The sequence below is a fragment of the Narcine bancroftii genome, chromosome 3 (assembly GCF_036971445.1).
Source record: "Narcine bancroftii isolate sNarBan1 chromosome 3, sNarBan1.hap1, whole genome shotgun sequence".
Classification (NCBI taxonomy): Eukaryota; Metazoa; Chordata; class Chondrichthyes; order Torpediniformes; family Narcinidae; genus Narcine; species Narcine bancroftii.
In genome coordinates, this window is record NC_091471.1 from 53,242,945 (window position 1) to 53,263,698 (window position 20,754).

The 20,754-nt window shown below is 41.9% G+C and overlaps 1 protein-coding gene and 1 long non-coding RNA gene across 4 annotated transcripts in view; one reads left to right on the forward strand and one right to left on the reverse strand.

Moving 5' to 3' along the window:
• Positions 1-20,754, forward strand: part of LOC138756681 (AT-rich interactive domain-containing protein 3A-like) — a 612,036-nt gene that overhangs the window by 108,379 nt on the left and 482,903 nt on the right.
• The window catches only part of LOC138757181 (uncharacterized), a 115,371-nt gene that overhangs the window by 6,177 nt on the left and 88,440 nt on the right, over positions 1-20,754 (reverse strand). For 2 of the 3 annotated variants that reach the window (XR_011353401.1, XR_011353394.1), the window contains one exon: positions 1,308-1,386. The exons of the other annotated variant lie outside the window; for it this stretch is intronic. This is a non-coding gene — a long non-coding RNA (uncharacterized lncRNA). The remainder of the gene's footprint in view (positions 1-1,307; positions 1,387-20,754) is intronic. 3 annotated transcript variants of the gene reach the window in all.

The following is a 20,754-nucleotide window of genomic DNA, read 5'->3' on the forward strand; positions in this document are numbered from 1 at the left end:
GCCACCAGATCCCTACTCTGTACTGCTACAAATGCTACCCCATATGAGAAGCTGTTCTCCTTCCCTAGGAGGTCATCCCTAGGAACCACGCTGCTGGTCTGGCTGTTGACCCCAGGGTTGGAGGTTCTCTGCAGACACGTTAGGATCCACAAGGTGGACCCGCTGATCGAGAAAGTACACCTCCTGCTTGTGGACCCCCAGAATGCCCACATACAGTACCCAGATGGGCGGGAAGACGTGTCCATCTGGGACCTGGCTCGTGTAGGGGCTCCGGCAGAGGAGGTGCACCCATAAGCTCATGTCACCAACCAGCAGGTCTCTTCTACCCTCCAGACAAATGACCACTAGAACCCACCACCACAACCCCTCCAGCCTCTGCCAATACCACCCCTACAACCACAAACTGAATCACCCACACCCTCTGGAACCTGTTCAGTCCCCGGACACTCAGCCTACCGTACAGGTCACTGACTACGGTGATCACAGTGGCAGATATAGCCACTGGACTGGCTGAATCTGTAAACTATTGAAGAATGCAAGACTGGTAACAATGGACTCTGTCCTGCATAACCCGGCTGGACTCTATCTAAAAAGGAGGGTTGAATGTAGTGCAGGTGTGACCTCACTCGACTTTACAGGCTGGCCTGCCTCTGACCCTGTAACTCTGTCCCGTAGATTCTCAATAAAGGCTGATAGCCTAGTCACCTCCCTCCATACTAGCCTTGAATCTGGGGCCAATAGCATGTAGAGACATGCCTGATGTTTCAGGATATTAAAGCCTTTAATCACTCACTTCGTGTCTACTTGTGGTTATTGATTGCGCTACAGGCACCTACATCCCCAAAACAATGGTTATGTATCTTTATCTTCCCTATATAAAGTACACTGTTTCACCTGCTAAGTTCTCCAGCATTGAACTTTAGTTATAGTCAATCCATACCGGGTAGTGCAACAAGAAAACTAAGTGCAGGTTTTGGTGTTACAAGGACAATGCAGGACTTGGAGAAAACTAGATAAATATTCCAGGGGCATCAACTTTTTTTTTAACCAATTCAAGTCTGATAACAGCATGAAAAAAAAACTGTTCTTTAATCTGGAGGTTTGTGTTTTCAAGCTCATGTAGCTTCTGCTGAACAGAAAGAGAAGAGGGTGTGGCTGGGTTGGGCAGTGAGTAGTGTAGATGGAGTTGATGGAGTGGGGGTTGGTTTGTGTAATGGCCTGAGCTGCTTTTGAAACTCTCTGCAGATTCTTGTGTACGATGTGTCTAGTATGTTCTTGATTAAATACATTTTAAAAACAATACATACCAATGTACAAACATGCATATCTGGAGCAGGAATAGGCCATTCATTACTTTGAATCCACTCCACCATGTGATAAGAAGACCTTAAGACCAGGAACAGGAGCAGAATTAGGCCATTCAGTCCATTGAGTGTGCTCTGCCATTTGAATGTTGGTGGATGTATTGTTCCTTTCAACTCAGTTTTCCTGCCTTTTCCCCATAACCTTTGATACCTTTACTAATTAAGAACCTATCAACCTTAATGTCCATTTTAAATTTACCCAATTATGGCCTCCATATTTGTCTGTGGCAATGAATTCTACAGATTCACCACTTTCTGGTTGAAGAAATTTCTCCTCATCTCAGTTCTGAAGGAACATCCGTTTATTCTGAGGTTGAGCCCTTTGATCCTGGACTCTCCCGCTATTGGAAACTTCTCTTTCACATCTATTCTCTCCATCCCTTTTATCATTTGATCAAGGGTCAAGGGTCAACTGATATTAACCACATTTCTGCATTCCTACCAACCTTTCCCTGTCGGCCCCATCACAAATTTAACATACTTTTCCAGGATTTGTAGTTTGGATTAAATTGATGAAGATTACATAACATGTAGTTTATTTTTGCTATGGATGTCTGATAAATTCTTCTTGAGATACAGATGAGATTCCTCATTGGTCATATTTTCAGTAGGTTTTTGAAGGAACATCTAACCAAAATATCGTCTATTTCTTTCACAGAACAGGATGGCTTACGTCAGATTTTTTTTGCCCTTTAAGTCTTTCGACATGTGGTTCCATGCTTCTTTACCATAATAGGCCTTGGCTATCATTTGTTAGCATGTCTAAATAGGACTGATTAATACGTGAACCTGTGAAGATGCCTTTGATGACATTTTATTTGGGTTCTGGAATTATATACTTTCTCAATCTCTCTCTCACACTCTCTCTCTTACATACACATACTCTCTCACACACACATTCTCTCATTCTCTCACACATTCTCTCTCACGAACAAACACATTCTCTCTTACACACATTCTCTCTCACACACTCATTCTCTCTCTCACTCATTCTCTCTCTCTCACACTCATTCTCTCACATATTCTCCCTCTCGCACATGCATTCACTCTTTCACACACACCCTCTCTCTCATATACACACATACTCTGTCTTACATCCATGCTCACACCCTCTTGCACACACACACACACACACACACACACTCTCACTCTCACATTCTCTCACTCTCACACATTCTCTAGTTCTCTCTCACATTCTCTCACTCTCTAACACACATCTCTCCCTCACACACACATTCTCTCTTTAAAAATTTTCACACTGTGAACCATATCAATCAAAATAAACACAAACATTTTCCTCATGAATATACACAGTGGCATTTTCTCCCCTTTGCCTCCCCCCTCCCTTCCCTCCCTCCTTCCCACCCCCCTCCAAACCCAGTAAATGTTCAACATATACAATACAATAAACCCATTAAACAATGTCATCACACAATGAAAATAAACAAGAAAATTGTGTCATCTACTTTTACACACTGGATCAGTTCATTTTGTCTTCTTCTCATTCTATAATTTTAGGGCGTGGAGGTCAGCGGTAGGCCCTCTCTGTTCTGTTCCATGTACGGTTCCCAAATTTGTTCAAATAATGTGACTTTATTTTTTAAATTATATGTTATTTTTTCCAATGGAATGCATTTATTCATTTTCATGTACCATTGCTGTACTTTCAGGCTCTCTTCTGATTTCCAAGTTGACACTATACATTTTTTTGCTACAGCTAAGGCTATCATAATAAATCTTTTTTTGTGCTTCATCCAGTTTGAGGCCTAATTCTTTACTTCTTATATTACTTAGAAGAAAGATCTCTGGATTTTTTGATATGTTGCTTTTTGTGATTTTATTTAATACCTGATTTAGATCTTCCCAAAACTTTTTCACTTTCTCACATGTCCAAATTGCATGTACTGTTGTTCCTGTTTCCTTCTTACAGTGAAAACATCTATCTGATAATGTTGGATCCCATTTATTTAACTTTTGGGGCGTGATATCTAGCCTGTGTAAGCAATTATATTGTATCATGTGTTACCTGGTATTTATTATATTTTTCATAGTTCCAGAGCATAACTTTTCCCATATTTCATTTTTTATCTTTATGTTTAAATCTTTTTCCCACTTTTGTTTGAGTTTATAGTTTATTTCATAATTTTCTTCCTCTTGCAGCTTGATGTACATGTTCGTTATAAATTTTTTTATTATCATTGTTTCTGTAATCACATATTCAAAGCTGCTTCCTTCTGGTAATCTCAGTCTGCTTCCCAATTTATCCTTTAAGTAGGTTTTCAGTTGGTGGATGCAAACATTATACCATGAGTTATTCCATATTTGTACTTCATTTGTTCAAATGATAATAAATTTTTTCCCAAAAAACAATTTTCTTTAATTCCTTTTCTCTCCCATTCTCTAAAGGAAAGATTATCTATTGTGAAAGGGATTAGTTGATTTTGTGTCAATAATAATTTTGGTAGTTGGTAATATGTTTTTTTTCCTGCCTTTGACAGGGTAGAATGGAACTATTTATTCAAAGTACTACAGAGGTTCAACCTACCAGAAAAATATATTAATTGGATTAAAGCATTATATAAGGGACCATTGGCGAAGGTGACAGTAAATGGATATGTATCAAACCAATTTAAATTAAGCAGGTCAACTAGGCAGGGATGTCCACTATCTCCCTCACTGTTCACTTTAGAAATAGAACCATTGGCAGAACTGATAAGAACAGAAAATAAAATAAAAGGGATAAAAATAAAGGAGAAGGAATATAAAAATCAGTTTATTTGCAGATGACATCATTGTATACTTAACAGAACCAGAAATATCAATAAAAGAACTACATAAGAAATTGAAGAAATATGGAGAAATATCAGGGTACAAGATCAACACAAATAAAAGTGAAGTGATGCCAATGAGTAATGTGGAATATACAGAGTTTAAAAAAGAATCACCATTTAAATGGCAAACACAAGCAATTCGATACCTAGTTATTAGATTAGATAATAATTTAGGCCACCTATACAAATTAAATTATCAGCCACTAATGAAGAATTTACAGGATGTCTTAGAACATTGGAAAGAATTGCCACTAACTGCATTAAAATATTGCATTAAAATGAATATCTTCCCAAGGATACAATACCTATTTCAATCGTTACCAATTCCCTTAACAGAGAAATTTTTCAATGAGCTAATGAAAATAATAAGGAAATTCTTATGGAAAGGGGGGAAACCGAGGATAGCGCTAGATAATTTAACAGAATGGTACAAACAAGGATGCTTACAGCTACCAAACTTTAAGAATTATTATAGAGCAGGACATTTAAGATACTTATCAGATTTTTATCAAACAAGGGAAAAACCAGATTGGACCAAGATAGAGCTGGATAAAATAGGGGAGAAGGTACCAGAACATATACTTTAAAAGTGGGATGAAAAACTGGTGCAATATAGAAGTTCACCAGTACTGCACCATTTACTCAACACACACGTTCTGCCTCATACACATTCTTTCACACACGCATTCTTTCACAGACAGTCTCTCTCTCACACACATTCTTTCTCACCCACACATTCCCTCACACACATTCTCTCACACATTCTCCCTCTCACACATGGATTCACTCTTTCACACACCCTTCTCTCTCATGTACACACATACTCTCTTACAAACATGCTCACACCCTCTTGCACACATTCACCCACCCACCCATGTGCGTGTATACACACACACACATATCTATTAACTCAGTTGGTGGTTGGGTATAAAAGCAGTCATGGAATATATGTGCTTTTTGTTAAACTGGGACATGTAGTTAAAAGAGTTAAAATAGAAACCAAGAAATGTATTTGATTTTCTGCATTTCGATGGTACTCTAGTCTTAGGCACGCCTCAGGAATACATTGCTCTATGGTCTCTACATACCCATGAATTTGTGGCACAATTCATGGAACATAGAACATTACAGTACAGTCAGGCCCTTGGCCCTCAATGTTGTGCTAACCTATATATTCCTCCAAAAAAAAGTACCAAACCCTTCCTACCTCATAAACCTCAATTTTTCCTTCATCTATTGTGCCTGTCTTAAATGTGCCCAATGTTTCAGCCTTCACCACTACCCCCAGCAAGTTATTCCAGGCATCCTCAACTCTTTATGTAAAAAAAACCTTACCCTTGATATCTCCCCTAAACTTTCCTCCCTTCGTTTTGTAGAGATGTTCCCTAGTGTTTGATATTCCTGCCCTGGGAAAAAGGCGTGAGCTGTCCACCTTACCTTTGCCTCTCAGAATCTTGTAGACCTCTATTAAGTCTTCTCTCATCCTTCTGCACTACAGGGGAAATGTCCCAGCTCTGCTAACCTTGCCTCATAAGACTCTTTTTCCCAATTTGGGCAACATCTCTTTGTACCCTCTCCATAGCTTCCACATCCTTCCTATAATGAGATGACCAGAAATGAACACAATACTTTAAGTCTGGTCTCACCAGAGATTTGTAGAGTTGCAACATGACCTCTCTTTAACTCATTCCCCCTATTAATGAAGGCCAACATTCCATAGGCCTTCCCTGCTATCCTATTCAGATGCCATCTAAAAACTTGCCAATGACACCATGGCCGTTGGCAGTATCACAGACGGCAATGAGGTAGATTGCAGGAGGGAGATAGATCAGCTCGTTGAGTGGCGTCACAACAACCTTGCTCTCAATGTTAGCAAATCTAGGGAAGTGATTGTGGACTTCAGAAGGGGGAAATCCGGAGAAAACAAACCAATCCTCAACAAGGGGTCAGCAGTAGTAAGATTTAAGTACTTAAAGTTCCTGGGTGTCAACATCTCTGAAGATCTGTCCTGGGGCCTCCATGTCGATGCAATTATAAAGAAGTCTCCTCAGTGGTGTGAGGAGGTTGAGGAGATTTGGTATGTCAACAAAGATTCTTCCAAATTTCTACAGGTGTACCATGGAAAGCATTCTGACTGGTTGCATTATTGTCTGTCTTTTGCTTCTCTCTGACTGTAAGTCTCACTGTAAAACTGTAAGAAGTGCTTAGGCAATTCCTGGCAGTGGAGAATCCGTCTGCATTGCAGTCGGCAAAAAGAAATTTCATGTAATGTGACACTGTTTTATTGCTATGACAATAAATTGAATCTTGGTATGGAGGTGCCAAGGCACAGGGGAGGAGAAAACTACAGAGAGTTGTGAATGCAGCCAATGCCATCATGGGCACCAGTCTTCACTCCATAATGGACATCTACAAGAGGCAGTGTCTTAAGAAAGCAGCCTCTGTCATCAAGGATTCTCACCATCCAGGCCATGCCCTCCACACTGCTGCCATTGGGAAGGAGGTAAAGGAGCATGAAGCTGTGCACCCAGCAGCACAAGGACAGCTTCTTCCCCTCTGCCATCAGATTTCTGAACAGACATTGAACCACAGACATGACCTCTTTGCACAATTTATTTATTTTGATATGTAATTTATAGCAATGTTTGCACTTTAAAGCTGCTGTAAAACAATGAATTTGGTGACATGTTCATGACAAGAGATTCTGAAAGTGGTGCTGACCTGCTAAGCCTGAAATAGTTATCAGTAGTAATTCATAGAAAGTTCTCTGTGCTGTACACCCTCAATTTTACCATCCTCCTTAACCTCAACAAACAACTTGAATCACACAACTCCTTCACCACATAAAATATGCTGAGGCTGTTTCCAGAAGAATGATTAGACAAAGAAAAGCCAATTTATTCACCAGGAGAATTCCAGTTGATCCAAGGTTGCAGGTGCTAAGGAGGAGAAGGGTTTAAGTGAGTACACTCCAGACATTAGGGCTGGCCATGATGGTATCAATCAATGGTAGAATGATAAGGGCAAAGGATGCATGCAACAACACTTGAGTTTTTAATTTACTCCTCCATGAGATGTGGGCATCGTTGGCAATGAATAAACCACATTGGGTCTGGGAATCAGATATAGGTGAGTTGACAGCTTTCCATCCTTGAAGTTGATGTTTGTCACCAAAGTGCTGGAGAAACACAGCAGGTCACGAAGCACAAAGCAGTTGACGTTGTGTGCCTGAGCCCTTCGTCGACATCTTATGATTTCTTGATAACTGTCCTTTGTGACAGTCCAGTCATTTTATGTTTATTCAGAAGTAGACCTGCACAGTTTTTAAAGAAATGGATTCATTTAATTGAATTTAATTCTCCAGTTGGCATGGTGGGATTCTAACTTTTGTCTACAGGTCAGTGGTCCAGCTCTTTGGGTACTAATCCAGTAAGGACATAAGGAAATGCAATGTCATGAGAAATTTAATTGTAAGGATGTGAATTTCAAATTAGATGGGAATCTGTAATCCACTATAGAGTAGTCAGGTCAGGAAGATATGGACAACAGAGCTTTAGATTCAATGCAATGTGCAGAGGTGGAGGATTGGCAAGGAGAGCAAAGAAATGGTACAATTCTGAAATGAGAAAAACATGGAGAAACAACTCAGCTGCAGGGCAGATGTGAGCAAAGTTTGCAGGTGGACAAGTGATAGAGTGGCTATGCAGTCAAGGATGTCAGATTGAAGAATGAAGATCGTTAACAATCTGGTTCAACACGAAGCAGTGGTCAAAGGTGGTCTGGGTCGAGAGCCAAGAATACGGGAAGAGGCCTTTAGGTGCTCTCGTTCAAGTAGAAGGAAATTGACATTAATTCAGGACAGGGTGGAAATATATGGTTATGGGAGTATTTGATTGGTTGGAAATAGGAAGAGGGAAATCAGAGGAGGAGATGAATGATCAGGCCAGTCTTTGTTAAAATGAATTCAATTAGAATCTCTTCAGAGGTTAGACTGGAGGGGAGGGGAAAGGATTTATTGGGACTTTTAATAGTGGAAAAAAACTTTATTTTTGGTTTCTAGAATGGTTCTAGTTACGCCAGTCAAACCCTGGTCAGAGTGAAAACCTGAACAATGCACAAAAAAAAATTGGTGAATAAAACTCAGCGGGTCAAGTCACATCCGTTTCGGGCCTGAACCCTTCTTCAGGGTTAACAGGATTGCGAAATGTAGAGAGTGAAAACTCAAAATTTTGAAAAAAAAACCATTTGGTTTGAAAACTGTGGTTAACACATTCTTGCATGCAGACACACTTTGACCACACACCCATGAGCTGGGCCCAAACTCATGGACGTCCAGTCCCACTTTTCCTCAACCCCCTCCCATACATACTATTTAATCCCCTTCTACCCTTTCTCTTATCTCCTTTCCACCTTCTAGCTTTGTCCATCCACTACCCCTGCCATCCCTCTACTCAGTCATCCCTCCCTTCTCTCTGTCTCAAAGGACTCCTCCACTTTCCGACTTCCTGTTTTCTCTCTCCCACTTCCTTCTCTCTTATCTCTTATCCCTTTCCAACTCCCTCTCACTTCTCACCCTCCCCTCCCACTCCATTTTCCCTTTAAACATTTATTTCTTCCACTGCCTTAGTGGTCTGTTCACCCTCCTTTCTCCTGCCATTTTCTTCTGCTTCTCTTTGCCTTTCGTTATCGCTCATTTTCCAGCTGCTGACAGCACCCTCTCTCCTAGTGTGAAGTGACTCCCAAACATTATTTGACCTCTTCTCCTTTGTGAGTGAATGCTGGATTCAAAAAACTCTTTAACACAGACCCATAGTGATTGTTTGAGTAGCAAACAACACCCACAGGGTGGATCAAATTCCCATTCTTGCCCCACAAGAATGACCGACAGAGCAGTAACCACTGTTCTACAGTAAAGTGCAGATTTACAGAGGAGAATCCTGCTCAAGTGATAAATAAATTCAAGTTCTCCACCAAATTTTTGATCAAGGTTTTTCTCTTTGAATTAAACAAGTTAAGATGAATAAAGCTATGCCATATAGAAAAATCAAGACTAAGCAGAGGAAGTAAACTTGAAAATAGGACTCTGAATATGTGTTGGCTCCCTATTATCACAGTTTAAACATCACCTATCTCAATTCAAGTACAGTTTGATCAGAAATGTAACTTTCTTGATCATGCACTCTGCTGAGAAAGAACTTACGTTTTTTCTACACCTTTCATGACATTAGGACCTCCAATAGATGTGACTGCCAGCAAAAAAATTATGGACTGTGGCCTCCATGATAAAATAGTAAATGTCAATGAATTTGCATTTAGCAAGATCCCAGATAACAAGAACACTAACAATCAAATAATTTGATCTTGACTCATTCTGAGTGAGAGATAAACAGGCATACGTTTTTGCTCTGGAAGTAAAAAGTGTGATTTCCCCCCCCCCCCCCTCCCCATGTTCCCTCCTGAGGGAAGGGAGGGGCCTGTATTAACTTGAAGACGATAACACGGCATTTCAGATAGATTTGCAATCTCAAATTATTTCACCAAAATAACAAAGCATCTATCTTTTTTTTCCTTATTGCTCTTGGGCTAGATATGTTCATTACTATGCTTGCCACTTCCTCCAGATCTGTTTTTAAAATTTCAAACTGATCTATTTCAACACCATTTGTGGACTGCATGTTTTGCTCCCACCCACCAACACCAAGTCTATATTTGTTGATACTCAATTTCAGTGCTTGACACTTACAGACTGGATCGGAATTCAGCTTGTCCTTTAAAAACTGGTTTATTCACATTTCCTTTTCCCTGCTTTTTTTTTTGAGTTTTTATGTCTGTAATGAACTGTCAGATGTGCCAATGATATACTTGGTCAAAAGGCCATTTAATGTACAGATTAAATTGTTGCTTTAACTAAGCTATCAGTGAACTTTGGAGCATGAGTCCTTTGGAGGGCATCCTGTTCTTTTTTAACCAGCTTTCTTCAGACCAGAAGCAAGTGGTTAACCATGTGTTTCCTTTAACATTCATCTCAAGGCTGTCAATGTTCTCACCATGTTCAGCAGAAGGAATTTCAGTAAGCATTGAAATAACTGCTTCTGTACGGCTGCTGACAGTGTGATTTAGGAAACCACCACGGCATTTGCTTCTCGAGTCCCTCAGTCCATTATTAGCATGGTACCTGTCACTTCCTTAATCAGTTGAATTAAACTGATCTTATGAGTTGTTGAGTGCCAAATTATATTTTCTATGCTACAGTATTTGCATTGTGGAAACATAACAAATCAAACTTGCTGACTCTGTGCTATTTGCAAGTCAGCTGCCCCTGTTATTATTTTGCATTGGTGACTGCTCGATAAAAGTACTTCATTGGCTTTGAGTATCCTGAGGTCATAAAAGCATTTTGCCTGCTTCGTTGATTTCTGTGCCCCTGTTAGATGTAGTGCCTACTCCAACCTGTAGACCAGCCATTCTCAACTCTTTTTTTTGGTTATGGCCCCCTTAGGACTCTGCTCAAACTGTATGGGCCCCCTTCCCTGTGAAGCAGTCAAGTTTAGTTGGTTTCTTCTGCACTTCTCTCCTACCCGACTAGATAAAAAATATTTTATGATTTCAGTCTGTGGCCCCCATTAAATGTGCAGTGGACTTGGGGAGGGGGGGGAGGTGATGGTGGGGGGTGGGGGTGGGGGTATGGTATGGGTGAGGCTCCTGTTGAGAATAGCTGCTCTAGACTGATTTATTGAAGTAATTCAACACCATTTGCAGACTGATTCGTTTAAAGTATTTACGTTATGAGCTGGCTCTTCATGCTTGATTTAAAAAAAAATATTTAAGTTTTTATTTGCAAAACAGCAGAAGGTGATTTTGGCCATTGAAACCCATGCTGACCAATTACACCCAGTTAACCTAAATTACTACACATTTTGGAGGGTGGGAGGAAACTGGAGCACCCAGGGAAATAAAACCCACGCAGGTCACGGAGTGATCGAACAAACTCCGTACGGGCAGTGCCGAATTTGACCCCGGGTTGCATTGTGCGAATCACTACACTAATCTCTTTTGTTCAGTTTTACTCTCCACCATTTTTGTTGAGTTCTGCATTTAACTATAAAACAATTATCTGTGCAGATTAAGTGACCACTGCACCATTCTTGTAGAACCCAAATGACATTTTTTAAATCTGGAATACTTCTCTATTTGCTTTCGCTTTGCAAATTAATTAACTTTTATGCATGGAGGTAATTTCATGTGGTTCTTGAGTGCTTCACATTGCAGTGGTGTTTGCAATGTCAAGAACAAGGAAGCCAGTTTACAACAAACTCACACAGTCAGACCAGAAAACTGAGAGGTAGAGACAGGAGCTTATTGATGATCTGACATTCCTGAAGTCCATTTTCCAGTCTTTTCCTCAGTTTGAAAATCTGTGATGTACTGATACTGTTTATCGTGAGTAGGGCATTGGAGAAAATTTGCCTCTTAACTTTTTTTTTACTGTCATCTAAGAGGACAGTTATGGCTTCACTTAACTAATGCTTTGCAATTTTTTCTAAAAGACCTTTAAAGAAGGCTCATAAGGTATGTCTGTGGAACCAATCAATTGGGAAATATCAGGCACAAGCCCTAGCACATGTTGAACTGTCAACTGCATTTGCCTTCTGACTCCCAAAGCTGTTGAAGGGAACCATGAGTAACATGTAATACCACAAGAAATAGGAACAGCATCTTTGGTCTCAATAATTCTTGATTCATCCCAAGTCCAAAATTCTCTGTTGGCCTTGGGTGCACTAATGGAATAGACCTCCTACAATCTTTGAGGATGAACAATTCAAAGGATAAGGGAAGCACGTTGATGCAGGAGTTAGAACTACTGCCAAGCATCTGCAATGACACAGGTTCTGTCCTGAACTTGGGTACTGTCTGTTTGGAGTTTGCACATTCCCCGATGACCGTGTGAATTTCTCCCTGGTGCCCTGGTTTCTACTCACATCCCAAAGAAATGCTGGGAAGTTAATTGGCTCCTATAAATTACCCAAAGTGCATGTGGATGTCAGGAGAATTAGGATCAGTATTTGAGAGAGCTTAGAACAGAAACTATTACACCACTGTACAGGCCCTTCAGCCTACTATGTTGTGTAAACCTACTATGTAAATCTTATCTTGCATCACACTCATAACCATCCATTTTTCTTACATCCATGTGCATAAGAGTCCTTAGAATGTCCCTATTGTACAGGTACACAATCCTTTATCTGGACATCTAAAATCCGGAAAGCTCCAAAAACCGGCAAGTGGGGAGAGAGATGATAGCGTGAGTCGGGCAGGCAAGGGGGGGAGTGGAGACTGGTAGCGTGAGTCATGTGGGCGAGGGGGAGGAGACTGGCAGCGTGAGTCGTGCGGACGAGGGTGGGGGGGTGAGAGACAGCAGCGTGACTGGAATGGGGTAGGGGTGGATACAGAAGCACAATTTGGGTGGGCTTAAATCAGGCTTTCCAAAATCCTTAAAAATCTGAAATTCGGAACACACTGGTTCTGGGTAAAGGATTGTGTACCTGTACCAACATCCAGCCATGTCACCCACCACTCTCTGTTACCTCTGACATCTCCCCTAAACTTTCCTTCACTCACCTTAAATGGAGGTGACAAGGAAATAAGTGAATGAATGGGATGACTGTGAGAACCAGCACAGATTTAAAGGACTGTGCAGCCTCTTTCTGTATTGCAAGATAAAAGAGGCGGAGTGCTAGATCTCTAACCTCATATCTCCACCTGAGCCATAGCTTCATTGATCATCATGCCATTGATTCCCAGACTCTTATTGACTTTGTTTCTGAGCTTGCCTCCGCAATCTCCATCCTCACAGTTCAATAACCATGCAAAACCTGCTTCTTCCTGTTTCCCTAGATCCACAAGTAGGAATCTCCTGGTGCCACCATTGTCTGAGCCTGCCCTTGCTGTTCTGAACCTTCTTGCCCCTATCATATTTCTTTCTTTCTCCCAAGACTCTTCTTTCTCCATTTGTCCAGACTCTCTCATTTGTATCTATTATTTCTCTAATGCAGTAAAATCCCTATTATGCGGAATTCAAACAACTGGCAAAAAAAATCACGGAAAATAAATATGAAAATTTAAAATTGGCGCCCTCTCGCGGTTAGTTTGCCATTCATGCAACACACAGTCTCAAGCAATCGGCAAATATGCTTATCCGGCACCTAACAATCCCCAGTGGTGCTGGATACCAGTGGGTTTTACTCTACCTTCTGCCACTTGGACTGTTTTCAGTTCTCTGATCACAACTGGCTCATATTCACCATGGATGTGCAGTTCCTCCAAACCTTCAACCCATCTGACATCAGGAAGTCTTGACGATCATTTGCTTCTTCCTTGAATAGATGGTCAGCTGGCCTCCCCTCTTACCACGCCCTTCTTCAACCGGCTAAAAGTTCTCACATTGAACAACTTGTCCTTCAGCTTGAGAGACTCTAGAGACCTCAGAGGCTGGAAGCTGGAACAAAAGTACAATCTGCTGGAGGAACTCAATGGGTTGAGCTGCTTCAGTGGGAGAGAAAAAGAAGAACTGTTGATGTTTTAGGTTGGAGGCCTCGAAGTTCTGACTTGAAACGCTGAGCATTCTTTCTCTCGCCTGATGCGGCTTGACCCCCTGAGTTCCTCCAGCAGATTGTTTCTTTCTCCTGTAGGTCCAGTCACTTTCTTCATATGAAATGCATAGCTGTGGGAACCCATCTTGGGTCTGTTGAGTTAATGTAATGATAGCTTGGCCGTGGTGATGGCCTAGTTTAGGAGTGATATTCCATCTTCTCACCATCATGCTGTGACTGCACCAGGCTTCTTATAGCATAAAACTGTTCTACTCCCTGCAGTCAAACACTCTCTCCATTACAACACTCAGCAATTGTACTCTTTACATGGCTGTATGAATGTTAGAATGTTCAGGCTGGAAAAGAACCCTTCTCACTCCTATCAGGTTTTTTTTGTGACAAATGAATTTAAACTTTCAATCTCAGGTGCAGGCACTCAAACGTCAATCACTTTCAGGTAGCACGCCAATCGCATTCAACCCCGATGCAAGAAATAATCACTGTAAAAACCTGACATTTGGCCATTTCTCCACTTCCATAGCTCAAGTCCATGTTTCCGTAGCTGATATTTTACAGTTGCAGATGTTGACTGGCCGATGTCTTTTTGCAAACGTTGAAACAGTACACAAAAATGCTGGAGAAACTCAGCAGGTTAAACATCTATAGAAAGAAAAGGGTTCCCAGTGGTTTGGGACTGAGCCTTTGTTAAGGTTTGAGTGAAAAACAAGAAGGTGCTTGAATAAAAAGTAGGGGGGGAGGTGCAGAGAGGAGGAGGGAGGAAGGGGCAGGGGGCGAAGCAAAGGCTAACAGGTAGGGGATCAAAAGTGGATAAAGGTGGGAGGGTAGAAGACAAAAAAAAGCAGAGGGGAGAACATAGCTCTCTGATAGGATAGGGAAGGGAGGGGGTGGAGAGTTGAGGAGAGAGAAGGAGAGAGAGACCCTGGAGGAAGGGGTTAATGGAAATTGTAGTTTGGTATTAATGATGGGCGAAGGGGGTTTATGGAAATTGGAGAAGTCCATGTTAATGCTGTGTGGTTGGAGAGTGCCCAGATGGAATATAAGGTGTATAATAAGGAATATATCCTGCTACCTGGCAGCATATGTGGAGAGAGAAACAGAGATCACAATTTGGGTCAATGGCCTTTCACTTAAACAGGGAAGGGTGGAAACAGAGCAAGATTTAAGGTGCAGGGGAAGCTGAGAGTGGTGGAAAGAATACAAAAAAAAATATTTTTGATTGGGTGGCAGTCAGGAATGATGCAGTTGCAAAAAGGATGAACATGCACACAAAAAGTTTTATGAAGGGAAATAACTTATGCTTGGTCTGGGTGAACTTTAGATGTGAGAAGTGGATTAGCCAGACTACTGTAGGACCCAGGCATTCACACATTGCAATGTCCCTCTTCTATCTCTTTCATAAGATCCAAAAACAGGGATCTCCAGGCAGGCTCATTATTTCCAACTGCTCTTACCCCACCAAACTTATCTCCTTATTCCTCTACTCCATCCTCTATCCAGTCTGTTCCACCAACATCCGGGATATCTCCCATGTCCACCACCAATTTGACAACTTCTGATTTCCCATCCCTCAACTTCACCACAGATGTCAGGTTCTGTGAACAAACATCCTCCAACAAGAAGATCTTAAAACCTTCTGCCTCTTCCTGCAAGAATGTTTAACACTCATCAACCTGGTAGAACTCATTCTCACCCTGATTAACTTTCCTTTCAATGCCTCTCGTTTTCATCAAATCAAATATGTAGCTATAAGCCCTCACATGGGTCCCCAATATGCTGCCTTTTCTTTGGCCTATATCAGCACCATTCCCCTACTCTCCATCCATGACTTTGATTGCTGTATTGGGGTGGTTTCCTGCATCTGTGCAGAACTTATCAGTTGTTTTCAACTTTACTACTATCCTTCACCCTACTCTCATCTTCACTTGGACGATTTTTGACAATTCTCTTCCCTTCGTAGATCTGTCTCCATCTCTGGAGACAAGCCACACACACACACACACACACACACACACACACACACACCCTGTACATATCCTCTACATACACACCCTACACACAACACATCCCCTACACACACACCCTGTACATTACCTCTACATACACACAACACATCCCCTACACACACACCCTGTACATATCATCTACATACACAGCCTACACACAAAACACCCCCTACACAAACACCCCCTGTACATATCCTCTACATACACACACTACATACAACACATCCCATACACACACACACCAACACACCCTGTACATTATCCTCTACATGCACACCCTACACACAACACACACACACACACACACACACACACCCTATATATATCCTCTACATATACACCCTACACACAACACTCCCCTACACACACACCCCATGTACATATCCTCTACATACACCCCTACACACAACACACCACCTACACGCACACACACCCTGTACATACCCTCTACATATACGCCCTACACAACACACTCCCTACACACACACACCCTGTACATATCCTCTACATACACACCCTACACACAACACATCCCCTACACACACACATCCCCTGTACATATCCTCTACATACACACCCCCTACATACACACACACACACACCCTGTACATATCCTCTACATATACACCCTACACACAACACACCCCCTACACACAACACACCCCCTACACACACACACCCTGTACATATCCTCTACATACACACACTACACACAACACACCCCCTACACACACACACGCACACACACACGCACACCCTGTACATATCCTCTACATATACATCCTACACACAACACACCCCCTATACACACACACACACACACACACACACCCTGTACATATCCTCTACATATACATCCTACACACAACACACCTCCTATACATACACACACACACACACACACACACACACACCTTGTACATATCCTCTACATATACATCCTACACACAACACACCCCCTATACACACACACACACACACACACACACACACGCCCTGTACATATCCTCTACATATACATCCTACACACAACACACCCGCTACACACACACACACACACACACACACACACACACACACACACACACACACACACACACACACACACACACACACACACACACACACACACAATTTCAGGAAATTGCTCCCTGATCATTGTTCTGTTCGCAGATATCCAGACTGTTGCCTCGCAACTCTCAAACATTACGTTTCACGGCAGGTTGAGAGACGAGGGTGATCACTAGTTTAAAAAAAAATTAGCAAAAGCCTCCCCATAATGTTTGCAAGCCACTATTAATCCTAGGCTTGCCATAAAACAAGCAGAAAATTGTGGACTGGGACTTAATCCTGCCACATCAGAGCAGAGACAGAAAAAAAAAGCAGGTTCCCATCAGTGAAAAGGCAGTGTGCTATGGGATAGTGCAAGGAGCAGGGACAGCAATAAATTTAAACACAGCCACTTAACTCTCTCTATACCACAGCTAAGTGCCTATATTTAAAATATTTGAAACTAGACTCTTGCAAAGTATTATGAGGTGGCTTAAATAGCCACAACAATAAAACTTTAATGTTACAAATTTAAAACTGCGGGTCAGAAATTTCAAACTGTGTTATATCAAGACCCGTACTTTTCGAAACTGTGTTGTGCAAGGTATGCCTGTACTGACATTCACTACAAGCCCACTGACTCTCACAGCTACCCTGACTACTCATCTTTCCATTCCTGTTTCTGCACCTCCACTACATTAGCTTTCAAAATGAGTTCTTCCATTCCAGGATATCTGAAATATCCTCTTTTATCAGGGAATGTGGGTTCATCTCTACTGTGGACCATTTTCCACATTTCTTCCATTTCTCAAAGTTCCACAATCACCCCCAACTCCTTCTAAAAAGTCAAAGTGCAGTCCTGGGGACCTTTTCTGTGAGATACCTGCACTCTGTTTGAAACGGCCGACTGAGCTCTTGGGCGCATGTCATTTCAACTCCCCTCCTCATTCCCACAATGATTTGTTCATTCTTGTCCATTGCCAGAGTAAGGCGCAACACAAAGTAGAGGAACAACTCCATTACAGCCCAATGCATGAACAATGAATTTTCCCATTTCATGTAATGAAAAAATTATCCAAATATTTTGGAGCAGTCTCATAAAGGTTGGATGCTCAGAGTTGTCCAGTAATTTGGAAACCAGATTTAAGAGTGATCCAATTCTCATAGAGGAGCGAAAGAAATGGATGTGGTCAGAAGACAGGGATTTACCGGCATATATGTCACCTTTGCAGCACCTGGGGCATCCTCCTCAAGCTGCCTCAGAATTTTATTTGGGTTGTGGCAGAACGAATGGTGATGCATGATGCCATTGGTGCTCCTTAAGGGGCCACTGACATCTACTGTCAGTAATTTTTCTAATCCGTTCTAAAAGATATTGTGACATATTCAATAAATTCTAGGACAATTTTGCTTCATGCTATATTTTTTGTTCAAAATCTGTGCATCGCTTAGTTAACAATTTCACCCTGTCCACACTCCCATCTTATAGTGAGGCTATCCTGTAACTGTATAGGTGAACAGTTGCTGTATGTGTTGACCTTGTGCCCTTACCATAAATACATTGTAAATGAGATTTGGCAACCGCATCACAGTGGTCGGAAAATATTTTGAACAAATAGCTGATTCAATTTGCATCATGGAGTGATACCAGCAACTACATTTTGCATACAGTCAGGCAATTAAGCAATATTCTAAGGTTTGCAATATTTGAAAGCTGATTGTGAGATTCTACACCCCTTCCCTACATCTGTGTTTTCCTGCAGTAATAATAAGATCTTTAAATTAAAGACTTTCCTCTTCACCAAGCTCTGTCTGCTTTCCTTCCTGTTGCACTCTATCACCAACTGACTCACCTGGGTTTATTTTCCCTTGATTGATTTTTCCCAGGATATTTAGCATAGACTTTAGCACAATTCTATAACAGCATCAGCGAACCGAGTTCAAATCCACTGTTGTCCGTAAGGAGTTTGTACATTCTCCACATGTCTACGTGGGTTTCTTCTGGGATCTCTGGTTTCCTCCCACATTCCAAAGACAAATGTGGTTGGTAAGTTAAGGTTTACTTGGGCGGCGTGAGCCCATGGGCCGGAAGGGCCTGTTACCATGATGTAAAATACGAAAATCTGTGGACATCGTGGCTGAAGTAAAACAGACCCAGCCAGTCACTCTCTACCACCACCCTCCTCCGCCTGGCAGAGCTTGTCTTCACTTTAAACAACTTCTCCTTTAACTTGTCTCAGTTCATCCAAATCAAAGGAATACTCACGGTTACCCTCTTTGTGGGCTTTGTTGAGCAATCCATGCTGCAAGCCTATACAGGCAAGTCCCCTCAACTCTTCCTCCGATATATTGATGACTACATCAGGGCTACCTCATGTACCTGTGATGAGCTTGTGAACTTCACTTCACAGCCAACTTACACCCTGATCTTAAACTCACCTTGTCCATTTCCAACAACACTCTCCTCTTCCTGTGTCTCCATCTTGGGAGACAAGCTTTCCGCCGACATATATTAAAAACCCACTAACTCCCACAATTATTTTGACTACACTTCTTCACACCCTTTCCCCTGCAAGGATTCTCTCCCCTTCTGTCAATTTCTTCATCTCCGATGCATCTCTTCTAAAGCTGAGGTCTTCCAGTCCAGATCTTCCAAAATGTCTGCCTTCTTCCACAAATGTGGCTTCCCCTCCACCACCATCAACTCAGCCCTCACCCGCATCTCCTCCATTTCCTGCTCATCTGCTCTGACACCCCTCTGCCCCCAAATGCAACAAACATATTATCCTCTGGAATTTCTGGCACTTACAACAGGATCCCACTACCAGACCCTCTCTGCCTGCCTTTGGGACCACTCCCTCATGACTCCCTCCTGGTCTCATCCCTCCCCACCAATTCCCACCCCCCACCGACACCTTTGTATGGCCATTGGAAGTGCCGTACTTGTGGCCACATCTCCTCCAACACCATAATTTAGGGCCCCAAACAGTCCTTCTTAGTGAAGCAACATTTCACTTGTGTATCCACAGGACTAATTTACTGGATCTGGTGCTCCCTTTGTGGACTTCACTATATCGGAGAGACTGGGCGCAAATTGGGAGATTTCTTTGCTGACCACCATTGCTCCGTCCACACCAATGACAGAGGCCTCCCAGTAGCCAACTATTTCAGTTTTGTGTCACACTCCCTTTCTATTCATCTTGCCTTACCTCCTCCCCTTGATCACTGCTGTCCCTTCCCTCCCTTCTCCACCTGTCACCTCTTGCCTTTGCGACCACACTTCCCCCACTACTCTTTTGTTTGGACGTCTGCCAACATTTTTCCATATCTCGATGAAGGGCTCAAGCCCAAAACGTCAGTTATGAATTTTTACCTTTGCTATTTTAAGAACCCTGCTTGACCTGCTGAGTTTCTCCAGTGTTGTGTTTTTACTGTTAACATGCTGTATCTCTACATTAAAAATGTGAAAATGTATATTTTTCCTCAAGTACAGATACTATTGTATCTCACCCAAATAAGCATGGACTGTACCCTTTAGCACTCTGCATGAAGTACGTTGCCAAACTGTGACCTTCCCTGCTGGACATGCGTGTATTTTTTCTGTGTGCCAGGAGTCACGAAGTGGTGATCAGAAGCAGGAAACCTGGCTGTCTTAAAGTCCAAGCATACACTGGGGTCGCGTGACTAACACTTCCAGGCCTCTCTTATCTTTTTGAGTGAAACTAATTTAAATCAGAATGCTGGTTCGACTGAATAACTGTACCATCTGCGGTCACTGTGAAATGAATTTTATTTTTTTGTATATTTTGCGGAGAACTGGTATGGCCAGTGATTATTGTTGAACTCTAAATGTTCTTAAGGTGGACATAAATGGTCTTTTTCACCACTGTCGTCT